We start from the raw sequence: 19203 nt of genomic DNA on the forward strand, positions 1-19203 counted from the left end.
AGTGTTGATCTTTGTAAACAGTCGTCAGTGTTGATCTTTGTAAACAGTTGTCAGTGGTGATCTTTTTAAACAGTAGTCAGTGGTGATCTTTGTAAACAGTTGTCATTGTTGATCTTTGTAAACAATCGTCAGTGTTGATCATGTAAACAGTTGTCATTGTTGATCTTTGTAAACAGTTGTCATTGTTGATCTTTGTAAACAGTTGTCAGTGTTGATCATGTAAACAGTTGTCAGTGGTGATCTTTGTAAACAGTTGTCAGTGTTGATCTTTGTAAACAGTTGTCAGTGTTGATCTTTGTAAACAGTTGTCAATGTTGATCTTTGTAAACAGTTGTCAGTGGTGATCTTTGTAAACAGTTGTCAGTGTTGATCTTTGTAAACAGTTGTCAGTGTTGATCTTTGTAAACAGTTGTCAATGTTGATCTTTGTAAACAGTTGTCAGTGTTGATCTTTGTAAACAGTCGTCAGTGTTGATCTTTGTAAACAGTTGTCAGTGTTGATCTTTGTAAACAGTCGTCAGTGTTGATCTTTGTAAACAGTTGTCAGTGTTGATCTTTGTAAACAGTTGTCAGTGTTGATCTTTGTAAACAGTCGTCAGTGTTGATCTTTGTAAACAGTTGTCAGTGTTGATCTTTATAAACAGTTGTCAGTGTTGATCTTTGTAAACAGTTGTCAGTGTTGATCATGTAAACAGTCGTCAGTGTTGATCTTTGTAAACAGTTGTCAGTGTTGATTTTTGTAAACAGTTGTAATCTTTGTAAACAGTCGTCAGTGTTGATCTTTGTAAACAGTCGTCAGTGTTGATCTTTGTAAACAGTCGTCAGTGTTGATCTTTGTAAACAGTTGTCAGTGGTGATCTTTGTAAACAGTTGTCAGTGTTGATCTTTGTAAACAGTCGTCAGTGTTGATCTTTGGAAACAGTCGTCAATGTTGATCATGGAAACAGTCGTCAATGTTGATTATGTAAACAGTCGTCAGTGTTGATCATGGAAACAGTCGTCAATGTTGATCATGGAAACAGTCGTCAATGTTGATCATGGAAACAGTCGTCAATGTTGATTATGTAAACAGTCGTCAGTGTTGATCATGGAAACAGTCGTCAGTGTTGATCATGGAAACAGTCGTCAATGTTGATTATGTAAACAGTCGTCAATGGTGATCTTTGTAAACAGTCGTCAGTGTTGATTATGTAAACAGTCGTCAATGTTGATCATGTAAACAGTCGTCAGTGTTGATCATGGAAACAGTCGTCAGTGTTGATCATGGAAACAGTCGTCAGTGTTGATCATGGAAACAGTCGTCAGTGTTGATCTTTGTAAACAGTTGTCAGTGTTGATCTTTGTAAACAGTCGTCAGTGTTGATCTTTGTAAACAGTAGTCAGTGTTGATCTTTGTAAACAGTCGTCAGTGTCGATCTTTGTAAACAGTCATCAGTGTTGATCTTTGTAAACAGTCGTCAGTGTTGATCTTTGTAAACAGTCGTCAGTGTTGATCTTTGTGAACAGTTGTCAGTGTTGATCTTTGTAAACAGTCGTCAGTGTTGATCTTTGTAAACAGTCGTCAGTGTTGATCTTTGTTAACAGTCGTCAGTGTTGATCTTTGTAAACAGTCGTCAATGTTGATCATGTAAACAGTCGTCAGTGTTGATCTTTGTAAACAGTCGTCAGTGTTGATCTTTGTAAACAGTTGTCAGTGGTTATCTTTGTAAACAGTCGTCAGTGTTGATCTTTGTAAACAGTTGTCAGTGTTGATCTTTGTAAACAGTCGTCAGTGTTGATCTTTGTAAACAGTCGTCAGTGTTGATCTTTGTAAACAGTTGTCTGTGTTGATCTTTGTAAACAGTTGTCAGTGTTGATCTTTGTAAACAGTTGTCAGTGTTGATCTTTGTAAACAGTCGTCAGTGTTGATCTTTGTAAACAGTCGTCAGTGTTGATCTTTGTAAACAGTTGTCAGTGTTGATCTTTGTTAACAGTAGTCAGTTGTGATCTTTGTAATCAGTGATCTTTGATAACAGTATAGGTGATCTTTTTCAAAAAAATAATGTTTATTTCTCTGATCTAATCAATTTTAGGTGTTCAGTTTTCCAGTGTTTTTTTCCCGTCAAATGACATCATGGTGAAAATGCAGTTTACTGCTGTAGTTTAGAAAAACGGAAAAGAAAACTGATCATATTTACGTTAATCCTGTTAGGAGAAAATGTGAAAATCAGAAATACTGTGTGCTAAATCGAGGTGAAAGCTGGCCCTGCTTAACTCACTCTAATAATGTCAATTTGACATTGGTACAGCAAAATGGAGAATACACAACTACAGTATAAATAATATTAAATGAGATGTTCATGTATAATTAAATATATGTGTAGGGGCCATGGTGGCCGAGTTGTTAAGGTGTCCCGACACTTTATCACTAGCCCTCCACCTCTGGGTTGCGAGTTCGAAACCCATGTGGGCAAGTTGCCTGGTACTGACTGGTGACCATAGGCCAATGGTTTTTTCTACGGGTAGCCAGGCTTTCCTCCACGTCCAAAACCTAGCACGTTCTTAAATGACCCTGGCTTTTAATAGGACGTTAAACAATATAAACCAAACCAAAATATACATGTAGCTCGTAATTATCAAAATCTGTTAGTTGTTCTATTTCTTAGAAAATACTTTGAAAAAAATATTTAACTATAACATTTAAAGTGTGTGACATCACATCGCAAGTTTCTAGTAAAGATCGATTAATTTAAAAGCATTGAAGTAATGAAAGCAGCTAGTTCTAAGATAAATATGATACAATGTTTAATTTGTATACGAAATGCAAGGAATGTAGTTGGTTTTCATTTATTTTCACTAGATAAAAACCGCCATGGAGACACTCTTTGGTACACGTTGTCCTCCGACCATATCAAGTCCTGCTGGGAAGAAAAAGCACTATGGGTTTGAGTCAACATCTTCTACTCCATCATATAATCGAGGCTACCTTTACTCGGAAATGGAAGCATTTTGCGGCAGATTTTTCCTGAAAAACCCGAAATACATCTTTAAGGCAACTTCAGATGATGACATCTTGTCCTTAACACTGAGTCCAAAGGTATATTTTTCAAATCATAAGAAATATATTTTACAAGTAAAAGTGGATATTAGCGTAAATCTGTTTGTGATTAAAGGTTAACATCATTACATGAATCTGTTTGTATGAACACTTTCATTATCTGGACTCTTTTTCTTTAAGAGTATTTAAAATTTTGTGCCTGTTTTTTTTAACCCAGTATTTCTGTTTGTGTTGTGTTTGTGCCTGTTTTTTTTAACCCAGTGTTTCTGTTTGTGTTGTAGATCTGCTTCGCTCACCAAGGCGCCATTGGTACTAATCTGAGAGTTTGGTATCGGTACAAAGACCAGCAATCCGAGACTGTCGAAACCTGGTCAACACTGAGTAATGTCATCACGACAACTGGAACTACCGGGTACGTAGACTGGCCGAGGGGTCAAAGGTCATACAATCTGTATGGTTGGGGTCAAAGGTCATACAATCTGTATGGTTATTAGGAAAGCTGTTACTGCTCTCACACTAGTCTGTATAAATCTTTTTACACTTTGTCTGTGATGTAAACTATATTTGTCACCATTTTTATGCCCCCAGCTTAAAATTGGGAGGGGGGGATATAGTGTTACCCATGTCCATCCCGTCATGTCGCGGCAGTGTCCCGTCCCGTCCCGTCCCGTCCCGTCCCGATGTAATGTAACTAGCTTATCTTAGGAACTGCTGATGTGATCCTCACCAAACTGTGTTTCGGGATGTCAAGTGGCAGCGGGGGCATTTATGTCTTACAGACATTTTCTTGTTGCTTATATATCAGATATTAAGATAATAATTTAACATAATGATATTAGCAGTAAAGATTAAAATATAATTAGCAGTACATTATAGGTTATGGTCGGTAAACTCGTCATAGACTGGAAGGTCGGTTGGCACAGGATAACACACTTCCCTTTCACCTAGGCGCGGCCAGGGTTCAATTCTCTGATCGGACGTTAAAAGGTATGGGGTCACCTGCCTGACCACATGGGTTTTTCTGGGGTACTATGATTTTATCCCGCAGTAAGACCTCCTCTGCGCTTCCATTCAGGCCATCAAGAGTGATTAATACAAGCTAGTATTGTTGTGAAACAGCATTGTATTTTACGTACGTTCCGAGAATTCCGGGTAGTTATCCTCCGGAAGGCCTCGTGCCTTTATATTACCTATGTTTTAGCCCTCAGTTATCGGTTAGACCTCGGAGCAATACAGACGTTTATTCCTGTCGTTGCTGTTCTGTCTGACAACATCGTCATACAGATACGATAACTCAATCCTGCCATGTTACACCACTCGATTTCACAACAGTATAACTTGTTTCAGAATTATTGTTAAAAGCTTACATTAATTATGACATTATTAATGAATTAATATTTATGGTCAGAGCATCTATAACAGTCTTTAGAGATCTTGTTTTGATTGTAAATAGGTTCCTTTTGTGAACACTAATCAACTTGAAATCTGTGAAAAAGTTGAACTTTTCTATTTAACCAATCAGGTGCTTCCATCCAGGGGCCGCGGTGGCCGAGTGGTTAAGGTGTCCCGACACTTTATCACCATGCACCTCTGGTTATCGAGTTTGAAACCTACATGGGACAGTTGCCAGGTACTGACCGTAGGTCGGGGGGTTTTCTCCGGCTACTCCGGCTTTCCTCCACCTCAAAAACCTGGCACGTCCTTAAATGGCCCTGGCTGTTAATAGGACGTTAAACAAAAACAAACAAACAAACAAACAAATAAATCCATTGAGTAATATTTGTTCTTTCCTCCATTAGATGGGAGTACAGCTGTGTTGACGTCCTGACTGCTGTGAGTGGACTTAGTGTCTGGAGGGAGTAACTTCTTCCTGAAAGGAGCTCACATCTATCGCACTGGGGATGTTTACATTGATGAGGTGTATATGGGTACAACAGCACCAACTACAGATGGTAATTTGTCATTATCACTTGGGTTTGTTTATATAAATATCAGGGCTTTTTCGGATGGGGCCTTTTTGTCTCATTTTGGGGAGAAAATCGGTGTGAATTGTGAAAGAATTTTTCAGGGGTAAACTGCAAATTTTGGGAATTTGGCTTTAAAATGTAATAATTCCAGTTGTGGATGGGGCCCATTAACGGCCCAAAAAAGCCCTCAGAAAAAGCCCTGAATATATCATAACAGTTTGATAATGGAAACATGTCATTGTCCAAAACCAAAAAAACAAACGTCAGCACGGATAGCCTAGATTTGTGTTTCTCTTAAGACACTTCCTATAGCTATCGTATATTGACTATTGACAAATTTATGTTGATTTGTTTACAGCTGGGATCGCCAAACAGCGTCTAACGTCTGTCTTACTTAACAAATATCGGATTGATACTGTTACTGTTACCGGAGTTCCAGGAAGTTACCTGGTTACCATTATCCCGTTCAACTGTGGATACGGATTTCCTCTCTTTACCTCCGAATCAGGACAGGTAAATTAGGAAGAAAAATACTTGAGATGCTTTATTAGCTCACCTGGCCCTTCTACTTCTGCAGGAATAAAGGGATTTGATTCATATTTGGTCTGAAGCATCCTTGGGTGAAGGGGAACTAATTTTGTATAAACGGTGGGTCTGGCCCTCCCAGGGGCTGGGGCCCAATAGGGGAATATAGCATATATTCTTTAAAATCCTTCTTCTTCTGCAGGAATAAAGGGATTTGATCCATGTTTGGTCTGAAGCATCCTTGGGTGAAGGGGAACTAATTTTGTATAAACGGTGGGTCTGGCCCTCCCAGGGGCTTAGGGGGTGGGGCCCAATAGGGGAATATGGCACATTCTTTAAAATCCTTCTACTTCTGCAGGAATAAAGGGATTTGATTCATATTTGGTCTGAAGCATCCTTGGGTGAAGGGGAACCAATTTTGTATAAACGGTGGGTCTGGCCCTCCCAGGGGCTGGGGCCCAATAGGGGAATATAGCATATATTCTTTAAAATCCTTCTTCTTCTGCAGGAATAAAGGGATTTGATCCATGTTTGGTCTGAAGCATCATTGGGTGAAGGGGAACTAATTTTGTATAAACGGTGGGTCTGGCCCTCCCAGGGGCTTAGGGGGTGGGGCCCAATAGGGGAATATGGCACATTCTTTAAAATCCTTCTACTTCTGCAGGAATAAAGGGATTTGATTCATATTTGGTCTGAAGCATCCTTGGGTGAAGGGAAACCAATTTTGTATAAACGGTGGGTCTGGCCCTCCCAGGGGCTGGGGCCCAATAGGGGAATATAGCATATATTCTTTAAAATCCTTCTTCTTCTGCAGGAATAAAGGGATTTGATCCATGTTTGGTCTGAAGCATCATTGGGTGAAGGGGAACTAATTTTGTATAAACGGTGGGTCTGGCCCTCCCAGGGGCTTAGGGGGTGGGGCCCAATAGGGGAATATGGCACATTCTTTAAAATCCTTCTACTTCTGCAGGAATAAAGGGATTTGATTCATATTTGGTCTGAAGCATCCTTGGGTGAAGGGAAACCAATTTTGTATAAACGGTGGGTCTGGCCCTCCCAGGGGCTGGGGCCCAATAGGGGAATATAGCATATATTCTTTAAAATCCTTCTTCTTCTGCAGGAATAAAGGGATTTGATCCATGTTTGGTCTGAAGCATCATTGGGTGAAGGGGAACTAATTTTGTATAAACGGTGGGTCTGGCCCTCCCAGGGGCTTAGGGGGTGGGGCCCAAAAGGGGAATATGGCACATTCTTTAAAATCCTTCTACTTCTGCAGGAATAAAGGGATTTGATTCATATTTGGTCTGAAGCATCCTTGGGTGAAGGGGAACCAATTTTGTATAAACGGTGGGTCTGGCCCTCCCAGGGGCTGGGGCCCAATAGGGGAATATAGCATATATTCTTTAAAATCCTTCTTCTTCTGCAGGAATAAAGGGATTTGATCCATGTTTGGTCTGAAGCATCATTGGGTGAAGGGGAACTAATTTTGTATAAACGGTGGGTCTGGCCCTCCTAGGGGCTTTGGGGGTGGGGCCCAATAGGGGAATATGGCACATTCTTTAAAATCCTTCTACTTCTGCAGGAATAAAGGGATTTGATCCATGTTTGGTCTGAAACTTCTTTGGGTGAAGGGGAACCAATTTTGTATAAACGGTGGGTCTGGCCCCCCAGTGGCCTAAGGGGTGGGGCCCAATAGGGAAATACAACAGTGTATAGCAAATTCTTTAAAATCCTTCTTCTTCTGTAGAAATGAAGGGATTTGATTCATATTTGGTCTGAAGCATGCATGGGTGAAGGGGAACCAATTTTGTATAAACGATGGGTCTGGCCCTCCCAGGGGCCTGGGGGGTGGGGCCCAATAGGGAAATATAGCATATTCTTTAAAATCCTTCTTCTTCTGCAGGAATAAAGGGATTTGATCCATGTTTGGTCTGAAGCATCCTTGGGTGAAGGGGAACCAATTTTGTATAAACGGTTGGTCTGGCCCCCCAGGGGCCTGAGGGGTGGGGCCCAATAGGGGAAATAGGGTTAATCCTTTAAATCGCTACTAGTCATAAAGTTATAAATGAATTTGAACCAAATTTGGTCAGGAACATTCTTGGGAGAAGGGGAACAGAGTTTGCATAAATTTTTACTCTGAACCCCCAGGGGCCTGAGGGGCGGGGCCAAATAGGGGAAATAGAGATTAGTCTTTAAATCGCTACTAGTCATAAAGTTATGAATGAATTTGAACCAAATTTGGTCAGGAACATCCTTGGGAGAAGGGGGAACAGAGTTTGTATAAATTTTTACTCTGAACCCCCAGGGGCCTGAGGGGCGGGGCCAAATAGGGGAAATAGAGATTAGTCTTTAAATCGCTACTGGTCATAAAATTTTTCATGGATTTTAATTAGATTTGGTCAGGAACATCCTTGGGGGAAGGGGAACCGAGTTTGCATATATTTTTACTCTGAATCCCCAGGGGCCTGAGGGGCGGGGCCAAATAGAGGAAATAGGGTTAATCCTTTAAATCTCTACTAGTCATAAAGTTATGAATGAATTTGGACCAAATTTGGTCAGGAACATCCTTGGGAGAAGGGGGAACAGAGTTTGTATAAATTTTTACTCTGAACCCCCAGGGGCCTGAGGGGCGGGGCCAAATAGGGGAAATAGAGATTAGTCTTTACATCGCTACAAGTTATAAAGTTATGAATGAATTAGAACCAAATTTGGTCAGGAACATCCTTGGGGGAGGGGAACAGAGTTTGTATAAATTTTACTCTGAACCCCCAGGGGCCTGAGGGGACGGAGTCTTAAGAGGGGAAATAGGGGTTAATCCTTTAAATTGCTACTAGTCGTAAAGTTATGAATGAATTTGAACCAAATTTGGTCAGGAGCATACTTGGGAGAAGGGAAACCGTGTTTGTATAAATTTTTACTCTGAACCCCCAGGGGCATTAGGAGCGGGGCCCAATAGGGAAAATAGGGGTTTATCCTATGAATCGCTATTTATCATAAAGTTATGTATGGATTTGAACCAAATTTGGTCTGGAATATCCTTGGGGGAAGAGAGGAAAGAAAGTTTATGTAAATATTGACTCTGACCCCCAAGGGGCCTGAAGGGTGGGGCCAAATAGTGGAAATAGCGATCTGTCTTTATATCGCTACTAGTCATAAAGTTTTAAATGGATTTGAACCCAATTTTGTCAGAAACATCCTTGGTGAAAGGGAAACAGATTTTGCATAAATGGTTACTGTGACCCTCCATCCCATAACTATGTATAACATCGCTGGACATTAAGGGATAAACACAATTCTGATGTAAAAATAGGCCCAAGGGTCTTTCCTCACCCTAAGGGACTTAGTTTCTTCAAACACAATTAGGTTGTAAAAATAATCCATATGGTCTTTCAGTCCCTTAGAAAGTATGTGTATTAACAAATTGAACATGAACATTATTTTGACATTTGGCCAAATCCAACCAGGTGAGCGATACAGGCCCCATGGGCCTCTTGTTATAAACAAAATAAAGAATTCAAACTTAAATGATAGCAAAATTTAAACAAAAATGTTTTGCATGGAGATTCCTGAATGTCAGGTTAAAGGTTTGAATAATGATATGGATATCTATATATTTGTGTTGATGTCATGCCAGTAGTTTTGACTGTGTTAAGATGTTAGAAGAATGATGTACATGTTAACACATCTATATTAATTCTGACACTACTCTAGGTGAAATCTGGAGCCAGCGTTGGAGTAACTCGAGTTCAACAAGCGACGCCACCTATCCAGGGAACGTTTGCCTTAACGTTTAAAGGAACCAGTCTTTCTGGTAGGTACAGGTGTGGGATTGTAAAAAAGGAGCAAAAGAGTTCAAATAACATAGACAAAATAACCGACTCCACCCCCTCTAAATATCTCTATAGAAGTGTAATATACCGGGGTCTAAATCTCACAAAAGTAAAGTGAACCCCCCAAATTTTTTTCAGTTGCCCTATTGTGATCGCCTTTTGTCCGGCGTTGTCCGGCATCCGGCGTCCGTCGTTCGTCGTGCATTGTGCTTCGTCCGGCGTAAACAATTTACTTTTTCAACTCCTTCTCAATTACCAACAGGCCCAGAAACCTGATATTGGGTATGTAGTATGATGCGATGAAGGGCAACAAAGTTTGTTCAAATGGATGACCTTGACCTTCATTCAAGGTCACAGGGGTCAAATATGCTAAAATCTGTGAACGACTTCTTGATAACCAAAAGGCCCAGAGACCCAATATTTAGCCTGTGGCATGCTGGGATAAAGGGCTACCAAGTTTGTTCAAATGGATGACCTTGACCTTCATTCAAGGTCAAAGGAGTCAAATATGCTTAAATCTGTAAACAACTTCTTCTTGATAACCAAAAGACCCAGAGACATTATATTAGGCCTGTAGCATGCTGGGATGAAGGGCTACCAAGTTTGTTCAAATGGATGACCTTGACCTTCATTCAAAGTCACAAGGGTCAAATATGCTAAAATCTTTGAACGACTTCTTGATAACCAAAAGGCCCAAAGTCCCAATATTATATCTGTAGCCTGCTGGGATGAAGGGCTGCCAGGTTTGTTCAAATGAATGACCTTGACCTTCATTCAAGGTCACAGGTGTCAAGTATGCTAAAATCTTTGAACAACTTCTTCTTGATAACCAAAAGGCCCAGAGATCCAATATTAGGTCTGTAGCATGCTGGGATGAAAGGCTACCAAGTTTGTTCAAATGGATGACCTTGACCTTCGTTCAAGGTCACAGGGGCCAAATGTGCTAAAATAACCAAAACTCAGGTGCCCCTTTAAGGCCCATGGGCCTCTTGTTTTTATAAAAGTAGGTTTTACTACATGTTTCTATCTTTTACAGCACTTCCCATTACCATTGATACACAAAGTTTAGAGCAAAACTTAGAAACAATCAGCGGGCTCAACAAGGTATCGGTCACACAAGAGGGGGACTGTGCCAACTTTAACTGGATGATTACTTACGACTCTCTGGCCGGGGACCAGTCACTTATCCAGGTAGGGGTATATTTCTATATTACATTTGATACTTACTGCTTCAAGAGGAATAACAGAGAGTTAAATATAACTGGATGATTACTTACGACTCTCTGGCCGGGGACCAGTCACTTGTCCAGGTAGGGGTACATTTCTATATTACATTTGATACTTACTGCTTCAAGAGGAATAACAGGGAGTTAAATATTGCTGAAATTAGACTGTTAATCTAAATATTATCATAACAAATGTCAAGTGAGGGGGTAATGAAATGGTTGGGGGTGGGAAGAAGGGGTGGGGGACAAGTGAAGGGGTTTTGAAGGGGATTGCGGGTGGGAAGGAGGGGAAGGGGATACAAGTGAGGGGGTTGGGAAGGAGGGGTAGGGGGTACAAATGAGTGGTTTGGAAGGGGTGCGGTGGGAAGGAGAGGTAGGGCTACAAGTGAGGGGTTTGGAAGGGGCTGGGGGTGGAAGGACGTGTAGGGGGTACAAGTGACGGTGGTTTGGGAAGGGGTGGGGATGTGAAGGAGGGGTTGGGGTAAATCAGGAAGAAATTAACACACAGATATGACATAAACCTAATTTTTTCAAATGTTGGTTGAATTTTTCTTCCAAAACCCTTGTCTATGAAATTCTTTTTATTCTTGAAGCTTGCATGTTTATTTTAAAGATATTTTACTATTTCTGGTGCATAAACGCAAAAGTGAGCTTGATACCTTTGTTCTGTGTGGGAATTGTCGCCCCTATTCACATTTTGTGGACTGATATAAAAACATTATTTTCTCTTTGAAAAAAAAATCTTGAAAGTACTCAATATGTTCTTATTATATTATGTATTTTAGCATTGATGTTACTTTTTTTAAAGTTTCATTGGGGTATGAAACAAATTTTGTTTGCAAACTGTATGAATTTGCGTAGCGGATTCTTACAGAAGTTGGCAAACAAGTTTTTTAACATACCTCTATGAAACTAAAAAACAATTGACATCAACGCTTACAATAAATTTTTGAAAATAATTTTCTAATTTAAAACATGTTTTATGTACAATTTTACTGGTTTTATATGGGATTCTCTTCCTCAAATCAATACTTAACGTCAATTGTCGTATTGTGACGTCGCATTTTTCGTGCCATTCTCGGAATTTTTTTCATAGTAAAATCTCAACCAATCAGAAAGCCGCATTCTGCGTACAAACAATGGAAAATTTATATTATTATGTTAAACCTAGGCTGTCGATCAGTACCCTGGTTACCGGTGTGGTTCTATTATCAGGTGGATGCCAGCGGTCTTACAGGGAACTCTGTTAGCATGTTACCCAAGGATGTGGTGCACGGCCACCTTGCTTATGACCCGATTCCTGGAGAATTTCTCAGAGTACCTGAAGAAAAGCCACAGGTAATATCATCAAAGCTTTAATCGTATTATGATTTGTCATCTTTACATACAGCCACAGAAACATTAGTTTGGCTGTGTCTCTACTATGTACCAGAACTAAAATGCTATGGTAAGGACCTCAGATATCAAATTAGTGCCAATCTTTGAATCAGCTTAATGTCATTTTATTATTTTAATATACGAACATAATGTCTAAACGTATGAGATTTGAACATCTACTCCATTAAAAATGTCACAATAGTTGTGTTACATACACAATGTATGAGATTTGAACATCTACTCCATTAAAAATGTCACAATAGTTGTGTTACATACATAATGTATGAGATTTGAACATCTACTCCATTAAAAATGTCACAATAGTTGTGTTACATACACAATGTATGAGATTTGAACATCTACTCCATTAAAAATGTCACAATAGTTGTGTTACATACACAATGTATGAGATTTGAACATCTACTCCATTAAAAATGTCACAATAGTTGTGTTACATACACAATGTATGAGATTTGAATAATCTACTCCATTAAAAATGTCACAATAGTTGTGTTACATACATAATGTATGAGATTTGAACATCTACTCCATTAAAAATGTCACAATGGTTGTGTTACATACATAATGTATGAGATTTGAACATCTACTCCATTAAAAATGTCACAATGGTTGTGTTACATACATAATGTATGAGATTTGAACATCTACTCCATTAAAAATGTCACAATAGTTGTGTTACATACACAATGTATGAGATTTGAACATCTACTCCATTAAAAATGTCACAATAGTTGTGTTACATACACAATGTATGAGATTTGAACATCTACTCCATTAAAAATGTCACAATAGTTGTGTTACATACACAATGTATGAGATTTGAACATCTACTCCATTAAAAATGTCACAATAGTTGTGTTACATACATAATGTATGAGATTTGAACATCTACTCCATTAAAAATGTCACAATAGTTGTGTTACATACATAATGTATGAGATTTGAACATCTACTCCATTAAAAATGTCACAATAGTTGTGTTACATACACAATGTATGAGATTTGAACATCTACTCCATTAAAAATGTCACAATAGTTGTGTTACATACATAATGTATGAGATTTGAACATCTACTCCATTAAAAATGTCACAATAGTTGTGTTACATACACAATGTATGAGATTTGAACATCTACTCCATTAAAAATGTCACAATAGTTGTGTTACATACATAATGTATGAGATTTGAACATCTACTCCATTAAAAATGTCACAATAGTTGTGTTACATTTGTACATGCATAACTATAATGTATTAGATTTGAATATCTACTCAACAGCAATACCACCTGACAGTTGATATACTTTGTTTGTATTCTAGGTAGTGGTGATGAGCAATGATGTCACCTCAAAGTGTTCTGGAACATGTGACTTTGATTGGTTGACAAGCAGTACACCAACGGTTACAGGAATTACACCTGGAACAGGTGAGTGATAGGAAAAGTGGAAAACACAAGGTACAGGTATATCTAAAAGAACTGGTCAATAACCCGGTACAGGTGGGTAGTATATCTACAGGAACCTGTCAATAACCCGGTACAGGTCGGTAGTATATCTACAGGAACCAGTCAATAACCCGGTACAGGTGGGTAGTATATCTACAGGAACCAGTCAATAACCCTGTACAGGTGGGTAGTATATCTACAGGAACCAGTCAATAACCCTGTACAGGTGGGTAGTATATCTACAGGAACCGGTCAATAACCCTGTACAGGTGGGTAGTATATCTACAGGAACCGGTCAAAAACCCTGTACAGGTGGGTAGTATATCTGCAGGAACCAGTCAATAACCCTTTACATGTGGGTAGTATATCTACAGGAACCAGTCAATAACCCGGTACAGGTGGGTAGTATATCTACAGGAACCAGTCAATAACCCGGTACAGGTGGGTAGTATATCTACAGTCAATAACCTGGTACAGGTGTGTAGTATATCTACAGGAACCAGTCAATAACCCGGTACAGGTGGGTAGTATATCTACAGGAACCAGTCAATAACCCGGTACAGGTGGGTAGTATATCTACAGGAACCAGTCAATAACCCGGTACAGGTGGGTAGTATATCTACAGGAACCAGTCAATAACCCGGTACAGGTGGGTAGTATATCTACAGGAACCAGTCAATAACCCGTACAGGTGGGTAGTATATCTACAGGAACCAGTCAATAACCCAGTACAGGTGGGTAGTATATCTACAGTCAATAACCCGGTACAGGTGGGTAGTATATCTACAGGAACCAGTCAATAACCTGGTACAGGTGGGTAGTATATCTACAGGAACCAGTCAATAACCCGGTACAGGTGGGTAGTATATCTACAGGAACCTGTCAATAACCTGGTACAGGTGGGTAGTATATCTTCAGTCAATAACCCGGTACAGGTGGGTAGTATATCTACAGGAACTGGTCAATAACCCGGTACAGGTGGGTAGTATATCTACAGTCAATAACCTGGTACAGGTGGGTAGTATATCTACAGGAACCGGTCAATAACCCGGTACAGGTGGGTAGTATATCTACAGTTAATAACCTGGTACAGGTGGGTAGTATATCTACAGGAACCAGTCAATAACCCGGTACAGGTGGGTAGTATATTTACAGGAACCAGTCAATAACCCTGTACAGGTGGGTAGTATATCTACAGTCAATAACCTGGTACAGGTGGGTAGTATATCTACAGGAACCTGTCAATAACCCGGTACAGGTGGGTAGTATATCTACAGTCAATAACCCAGTACAGGTGGGTAGTATATCTACATGAACCAGTCAATAACCCAGTACAGGTGGGTAGTATATCTACAGGAACCTGTCAATAACCTGGTACAGGTGGGTAGTATATCTACAGGAACCTGTCAATAACCCAGTACAGGTGGGTAGTATATCTACAGTCAATAACCCGTACAGGTGGGTAGTATATCTACAGGAACCTGTCAATAACCCAGTACAGGTGGGTAGTATATCTACAGTCAATAACCTGGTACAGGTGGGTAGTATATCTACAGGAACCAGTCAATAACCCAGTACAGGTGGGTAGTATATCTACAGGAACCGGTCAATAACCCGGTACAGGTGGGTAGTATATCTACAGGAACCGGTCAATAACCCGGTACAGGTGGGTAGTATATCTACAGTCAATAACCCAGTACAGGTGGGTAGTATATCTACAGGTTTTTTTCCCCTTTTTACCATGCTATCATATGTGATCATGTGATTTTGTCATGTTAAGTATTCTGGCAGATCAGAAATGAGTAAATGCATAATTGATTATTCATTATAGGACAGGGAGGTACAGTGGCTACCATCACTGGCACAGGATTCAGCGGAACACCTGCAGACAACTCCGTGATGATCGGAGGCGTGGCATGTGTTGTGACTGCCTCCACCTCCACGACAATTACCTGTACGATTGGTAGCGGCCCAGAAGGTGTTCACAAGGTCAACGTCAATGTCGCAGGATCTGGACTTGCACAACACAGTAGCGGTGACGTACAGTACATTTACACCACCGGGATCAACAGTTTCTCTCCTTCATCTAGTAGTTTAGGAGGTACGTAAAATCATAAATGGTTTCTCACCTGTGTCTAGTAGTTTAGGTGGTACGTAAAGTCATCAACAGTTTCTCACCTTTGTCTAGTAGTTTAGGAGGTACGTAAAGTCATAAACAGTTTCTCACCTGTGTCTAGTAGTTTAGGTGGTACGTAAAGTCATAAACAGTTTCTCATCTGTGTCTAGTAGTTTAGGAGGTACGTAAAGTCATAAACAGTTTCTCTCCCTCGTCTAGTAGTTTAGGAGGTACGTAAACTCATAAATAGTTTCTCACCTGTGTCTAGTAGTTTAGGAGGTACGTAAAGTCATAAACGGTTTCTCACCTGAGTCTAGTAGTTTATGTGGTACGTAAAGTCATAAACAGTTTCTCACCTGTGTTTAGTGTTTTAGGAGGTACGTAAAGTCATAAACGGTTTCTCACCTGAGTCTAGTAGTTTATGTGGTACGTAAAGTCATAAACAGTTTCTCACCTGTGTCTAGTAGTTTATGTGGTACGTAAAGTCATAAACAGTTTCTCACCTGTGTTTAGTGTTTTAGGAGATACGTAAAGTCATAAACGGTTTCTCACCTGAGTCTAGTAGTTTAGGAGGTACGTAAAGTCATAAACGGTTTCTTACCTGTGTCTATAGTTTAGGAGGTACGTAAAGTCATAAACGGTTTCTCACCTGAGTCTAGTAGTTTAGGAGGTACGTAAAGTCATAAACGGTTTCTCACCTGTGTCTATAGTTTAGGAGGTACGTAAAGTCATAAACGGTTTCTCACCTGAGTCTAGTAGTTTAGGAGATACGTAAAGTCATAAACGGTTTCTCACCTGTGTCTAGTACTTTAGGAGGTACGTAAAGTCACAAACGGTTTCTCACCTGTGTCTAGTAGTTTAGGAGGTACGTAAAGTCATAAACAGTTTCTCACCTGTGTCTAGTAGTTTAGGAGGTACGTAAAGTCATAAACGGTTTCTCACCTGTGTCTAGTAGTTTAGGAGGTACATAAAGTCATAAACAGTTTCTCACCTGTGTCTAGTAATTAAGGTGGTACGTAAAGTCATAAATATTTTCTCATCTGTGTCTAGTAGTTTAGGAGGTACGTAAAGTCATAAACGGTTTATCACCTGAGTCTAGTAGTTTAGGAGGTACGTAAAGTCATAAACGGTTTCTCACCTGTGTCTAGTAGTTTAGGAGGTACGTAAAGTCATAAACGGTTTCTCACCTGAGTCTAGTAGTTTAGGAGGTACGTAAAGTCATAAACAGTTTCTCACCTGTGTTTAGTGTTTTAGGAGATACGTAAAGTCATAAACGGTTTCTCACCTGTGTCTTGTACTTTAGGAGGTACGTAAAGTCACAAACGGTTTCTCACCTGTGTCTAGTAGTTTAGGAGGTACGTAAAGTCATAAACGGTTTCTCACCTGTGTCTAGTAGTTTAGGAGGTACGTAAAGTCATACATGGTTTCTCACCTGTGTCTAGTACTTTAGGAGGTACGTAAAGTCATAAACGGTTTCCCACCTGTGTCTATAGTTTAGGAGGTACGTAAAGTCATTAACAGTTTCTCACCTGAGTCTAGTAGTTTAGGAGGTACGTAAAGTCATAAACGGTTTCTCACCTGTGTCTATAGTTTAGGAGGTATGTAAAGTCATTAACAGTTTCTCACCTGAGTCTAGTAGTTTAGGAGGTACGTAAAGTCATAAACGGTTTCTCACCTGTGTCTATAGTTTAGGAGGTACGTAAAGTCATTAACAGTTTCTCACCTGAGTCTAGTAGTTTAGGAGGTACGTAAAGTCATAAACGGTTTCTCACCTGTGTCTATAGTTTAGGAGGTACATAAAGTCATTAACAGTTTCTCACCTGAGTCTAGTAGTTTAGGAGGTACGTAAAGTCATAAACGGTTTCTCACCTGTGTCTATAGTTTAGGAGGTACGTAAAGTCATTAACAGTTTCTCACCTGAGTCTAGTAGTTTAGGAGGTACGTAAAGTCATTAACAGTTTCTCACCCGTGTCTAGTAGTTTATGAGGTAGGTAATGTCATAAAGGGGTATTTCACATCCTTCACATGAAGGCGCCCCTTAATTGGTCTCTAATTTGCCCACTTGATTTAGAGTCTGATTGTTAAACAAAATTGCCAATAGGCAGACATCTTGTTTTTCGACAGTTGAATTTTTTATCACAATTAATTGGAACGTACTTGTTATGAGAACTATTTTCTCCAACTTCACGATAAAGTTGTAGTCGGTCTGTGATTGGTCAGCTGAGTTACGCCAATTTAATTATGAGTTGTATCTGGAAATCAGAATTACCAGTAAATGGTCATCTTGGATTTTGACAGTCCCAATGTTACCAATACATTTCAAAATATTCTTCTTAAATCTTTATTAGACTTAATCATGTTCAAAATGTTATCAAATGATTAAGGGGAAAGAAGGAAGATAGTCTTTCATGTAGCCGATGATTATAAGGTCATTTAAAGATGATTTATGAAAGTTGTTGATGGATATTGTGATTTGATCAGGTGGCGTGAACCTGACCGTGGACGGATATGGCTACAGGAACGACGCAACAGTGACCGTAGGTGGACAAGACTGTCCAGTTATCTCCAATTCACCTGACCAGCTTGTCTGTGTCATACCACCAAAGGTCAGTATTGTAAAACATAATGGTTACAAGTGTTATTGTCATTGGACTTACAATATTTAGGATTGCACAACACACCGAAAACATTTTTCATTCATTGTGCGGACATTGTGTGCAAAATTATGCGATGAGCAATTGGATCACACAAACTGTGTGATTGAATCACGAATCCGTAAGTTTTTGTAAGATCAGACGATCAATACTGCGAAATGATAAAAATGCACTTCACAGGTAAACATATGGATAATTATACCAGTAAATATACAGGTAATTATACAGGTAAATATACAGGTAAACATATGGATAATTATACCAGTAAATATACGGGTAATAATACCAGTAAATATACAGGTAAACATACGGATAATTATACCAGTAAATATACAGGTAATTATACAGGTAAACATACAGGTAAACATACGGATAATTATACCAGTAAATATACAGGTAAACATACGGATAATTATACCAGTAAATATACAGGTAATTATACAGGTAAATATACAGGTAAACATACGGATAATTATACCAGTAAATATACAGGTAATTATACAGGTAAATATACAGGTAAACATACGGATAATTATACCAGTAAATATACAGGTAAACATACGGATAATTATACCAGTAAATATACAGGTAATTATACAGGTAAATATACAGGTAAACATACGGATAATTATACCAGTAAATATACAGGTAATTATACCAGTAAATATACAGGTAAACATACGGATAATTATACCAGTAAATATACAGGTAATTATACAGGTAAATATACAGATAAACATACGGATAATTATACCAGTAAATATACGGGTAATTATACAGGTAAATATACAGGTAAACATACGGATAATCATACCAGTAAATATACAGGTAAACATACGGATAATTATACCAGTAAATATACAGATAATTATACAGGTAATTATACCAGTAAATATACAGGTAATTATACAGGTAAATATACAGGTAAACATACAGGTAATTATACAGGTAAATATACAGGTAAACATACAAATAATTATACAGGTAAATATACAGGTAATTATACC

At 39.1% G+C, this 19203-nt stretch overlaps 1 pseudogene; it reads left to right on the plus strand.

The window, feature by feature from the left end:
• LOC117340757 overlaps positions 1–19203 on the plus strand; it is a 100501-nt pseudogene that overhangs the window by 23568 nt on the left and 57730 nt on the right.

The sequence above is a fragment of the Pecten maximus genome, chromosome 13 (assembly GCF_902652985.1).
Source record: "Pecten maximus chromosome 13, xPecMax1.1, whole genome shotgun sequence".
Classification (NCBI taxonomy): domain Eukaryota; kingdom Metazoa; phylum Mollusca; class Bivalvia; order Pectinida; family Pectinidae; genus Pecten; species Pecten maximus.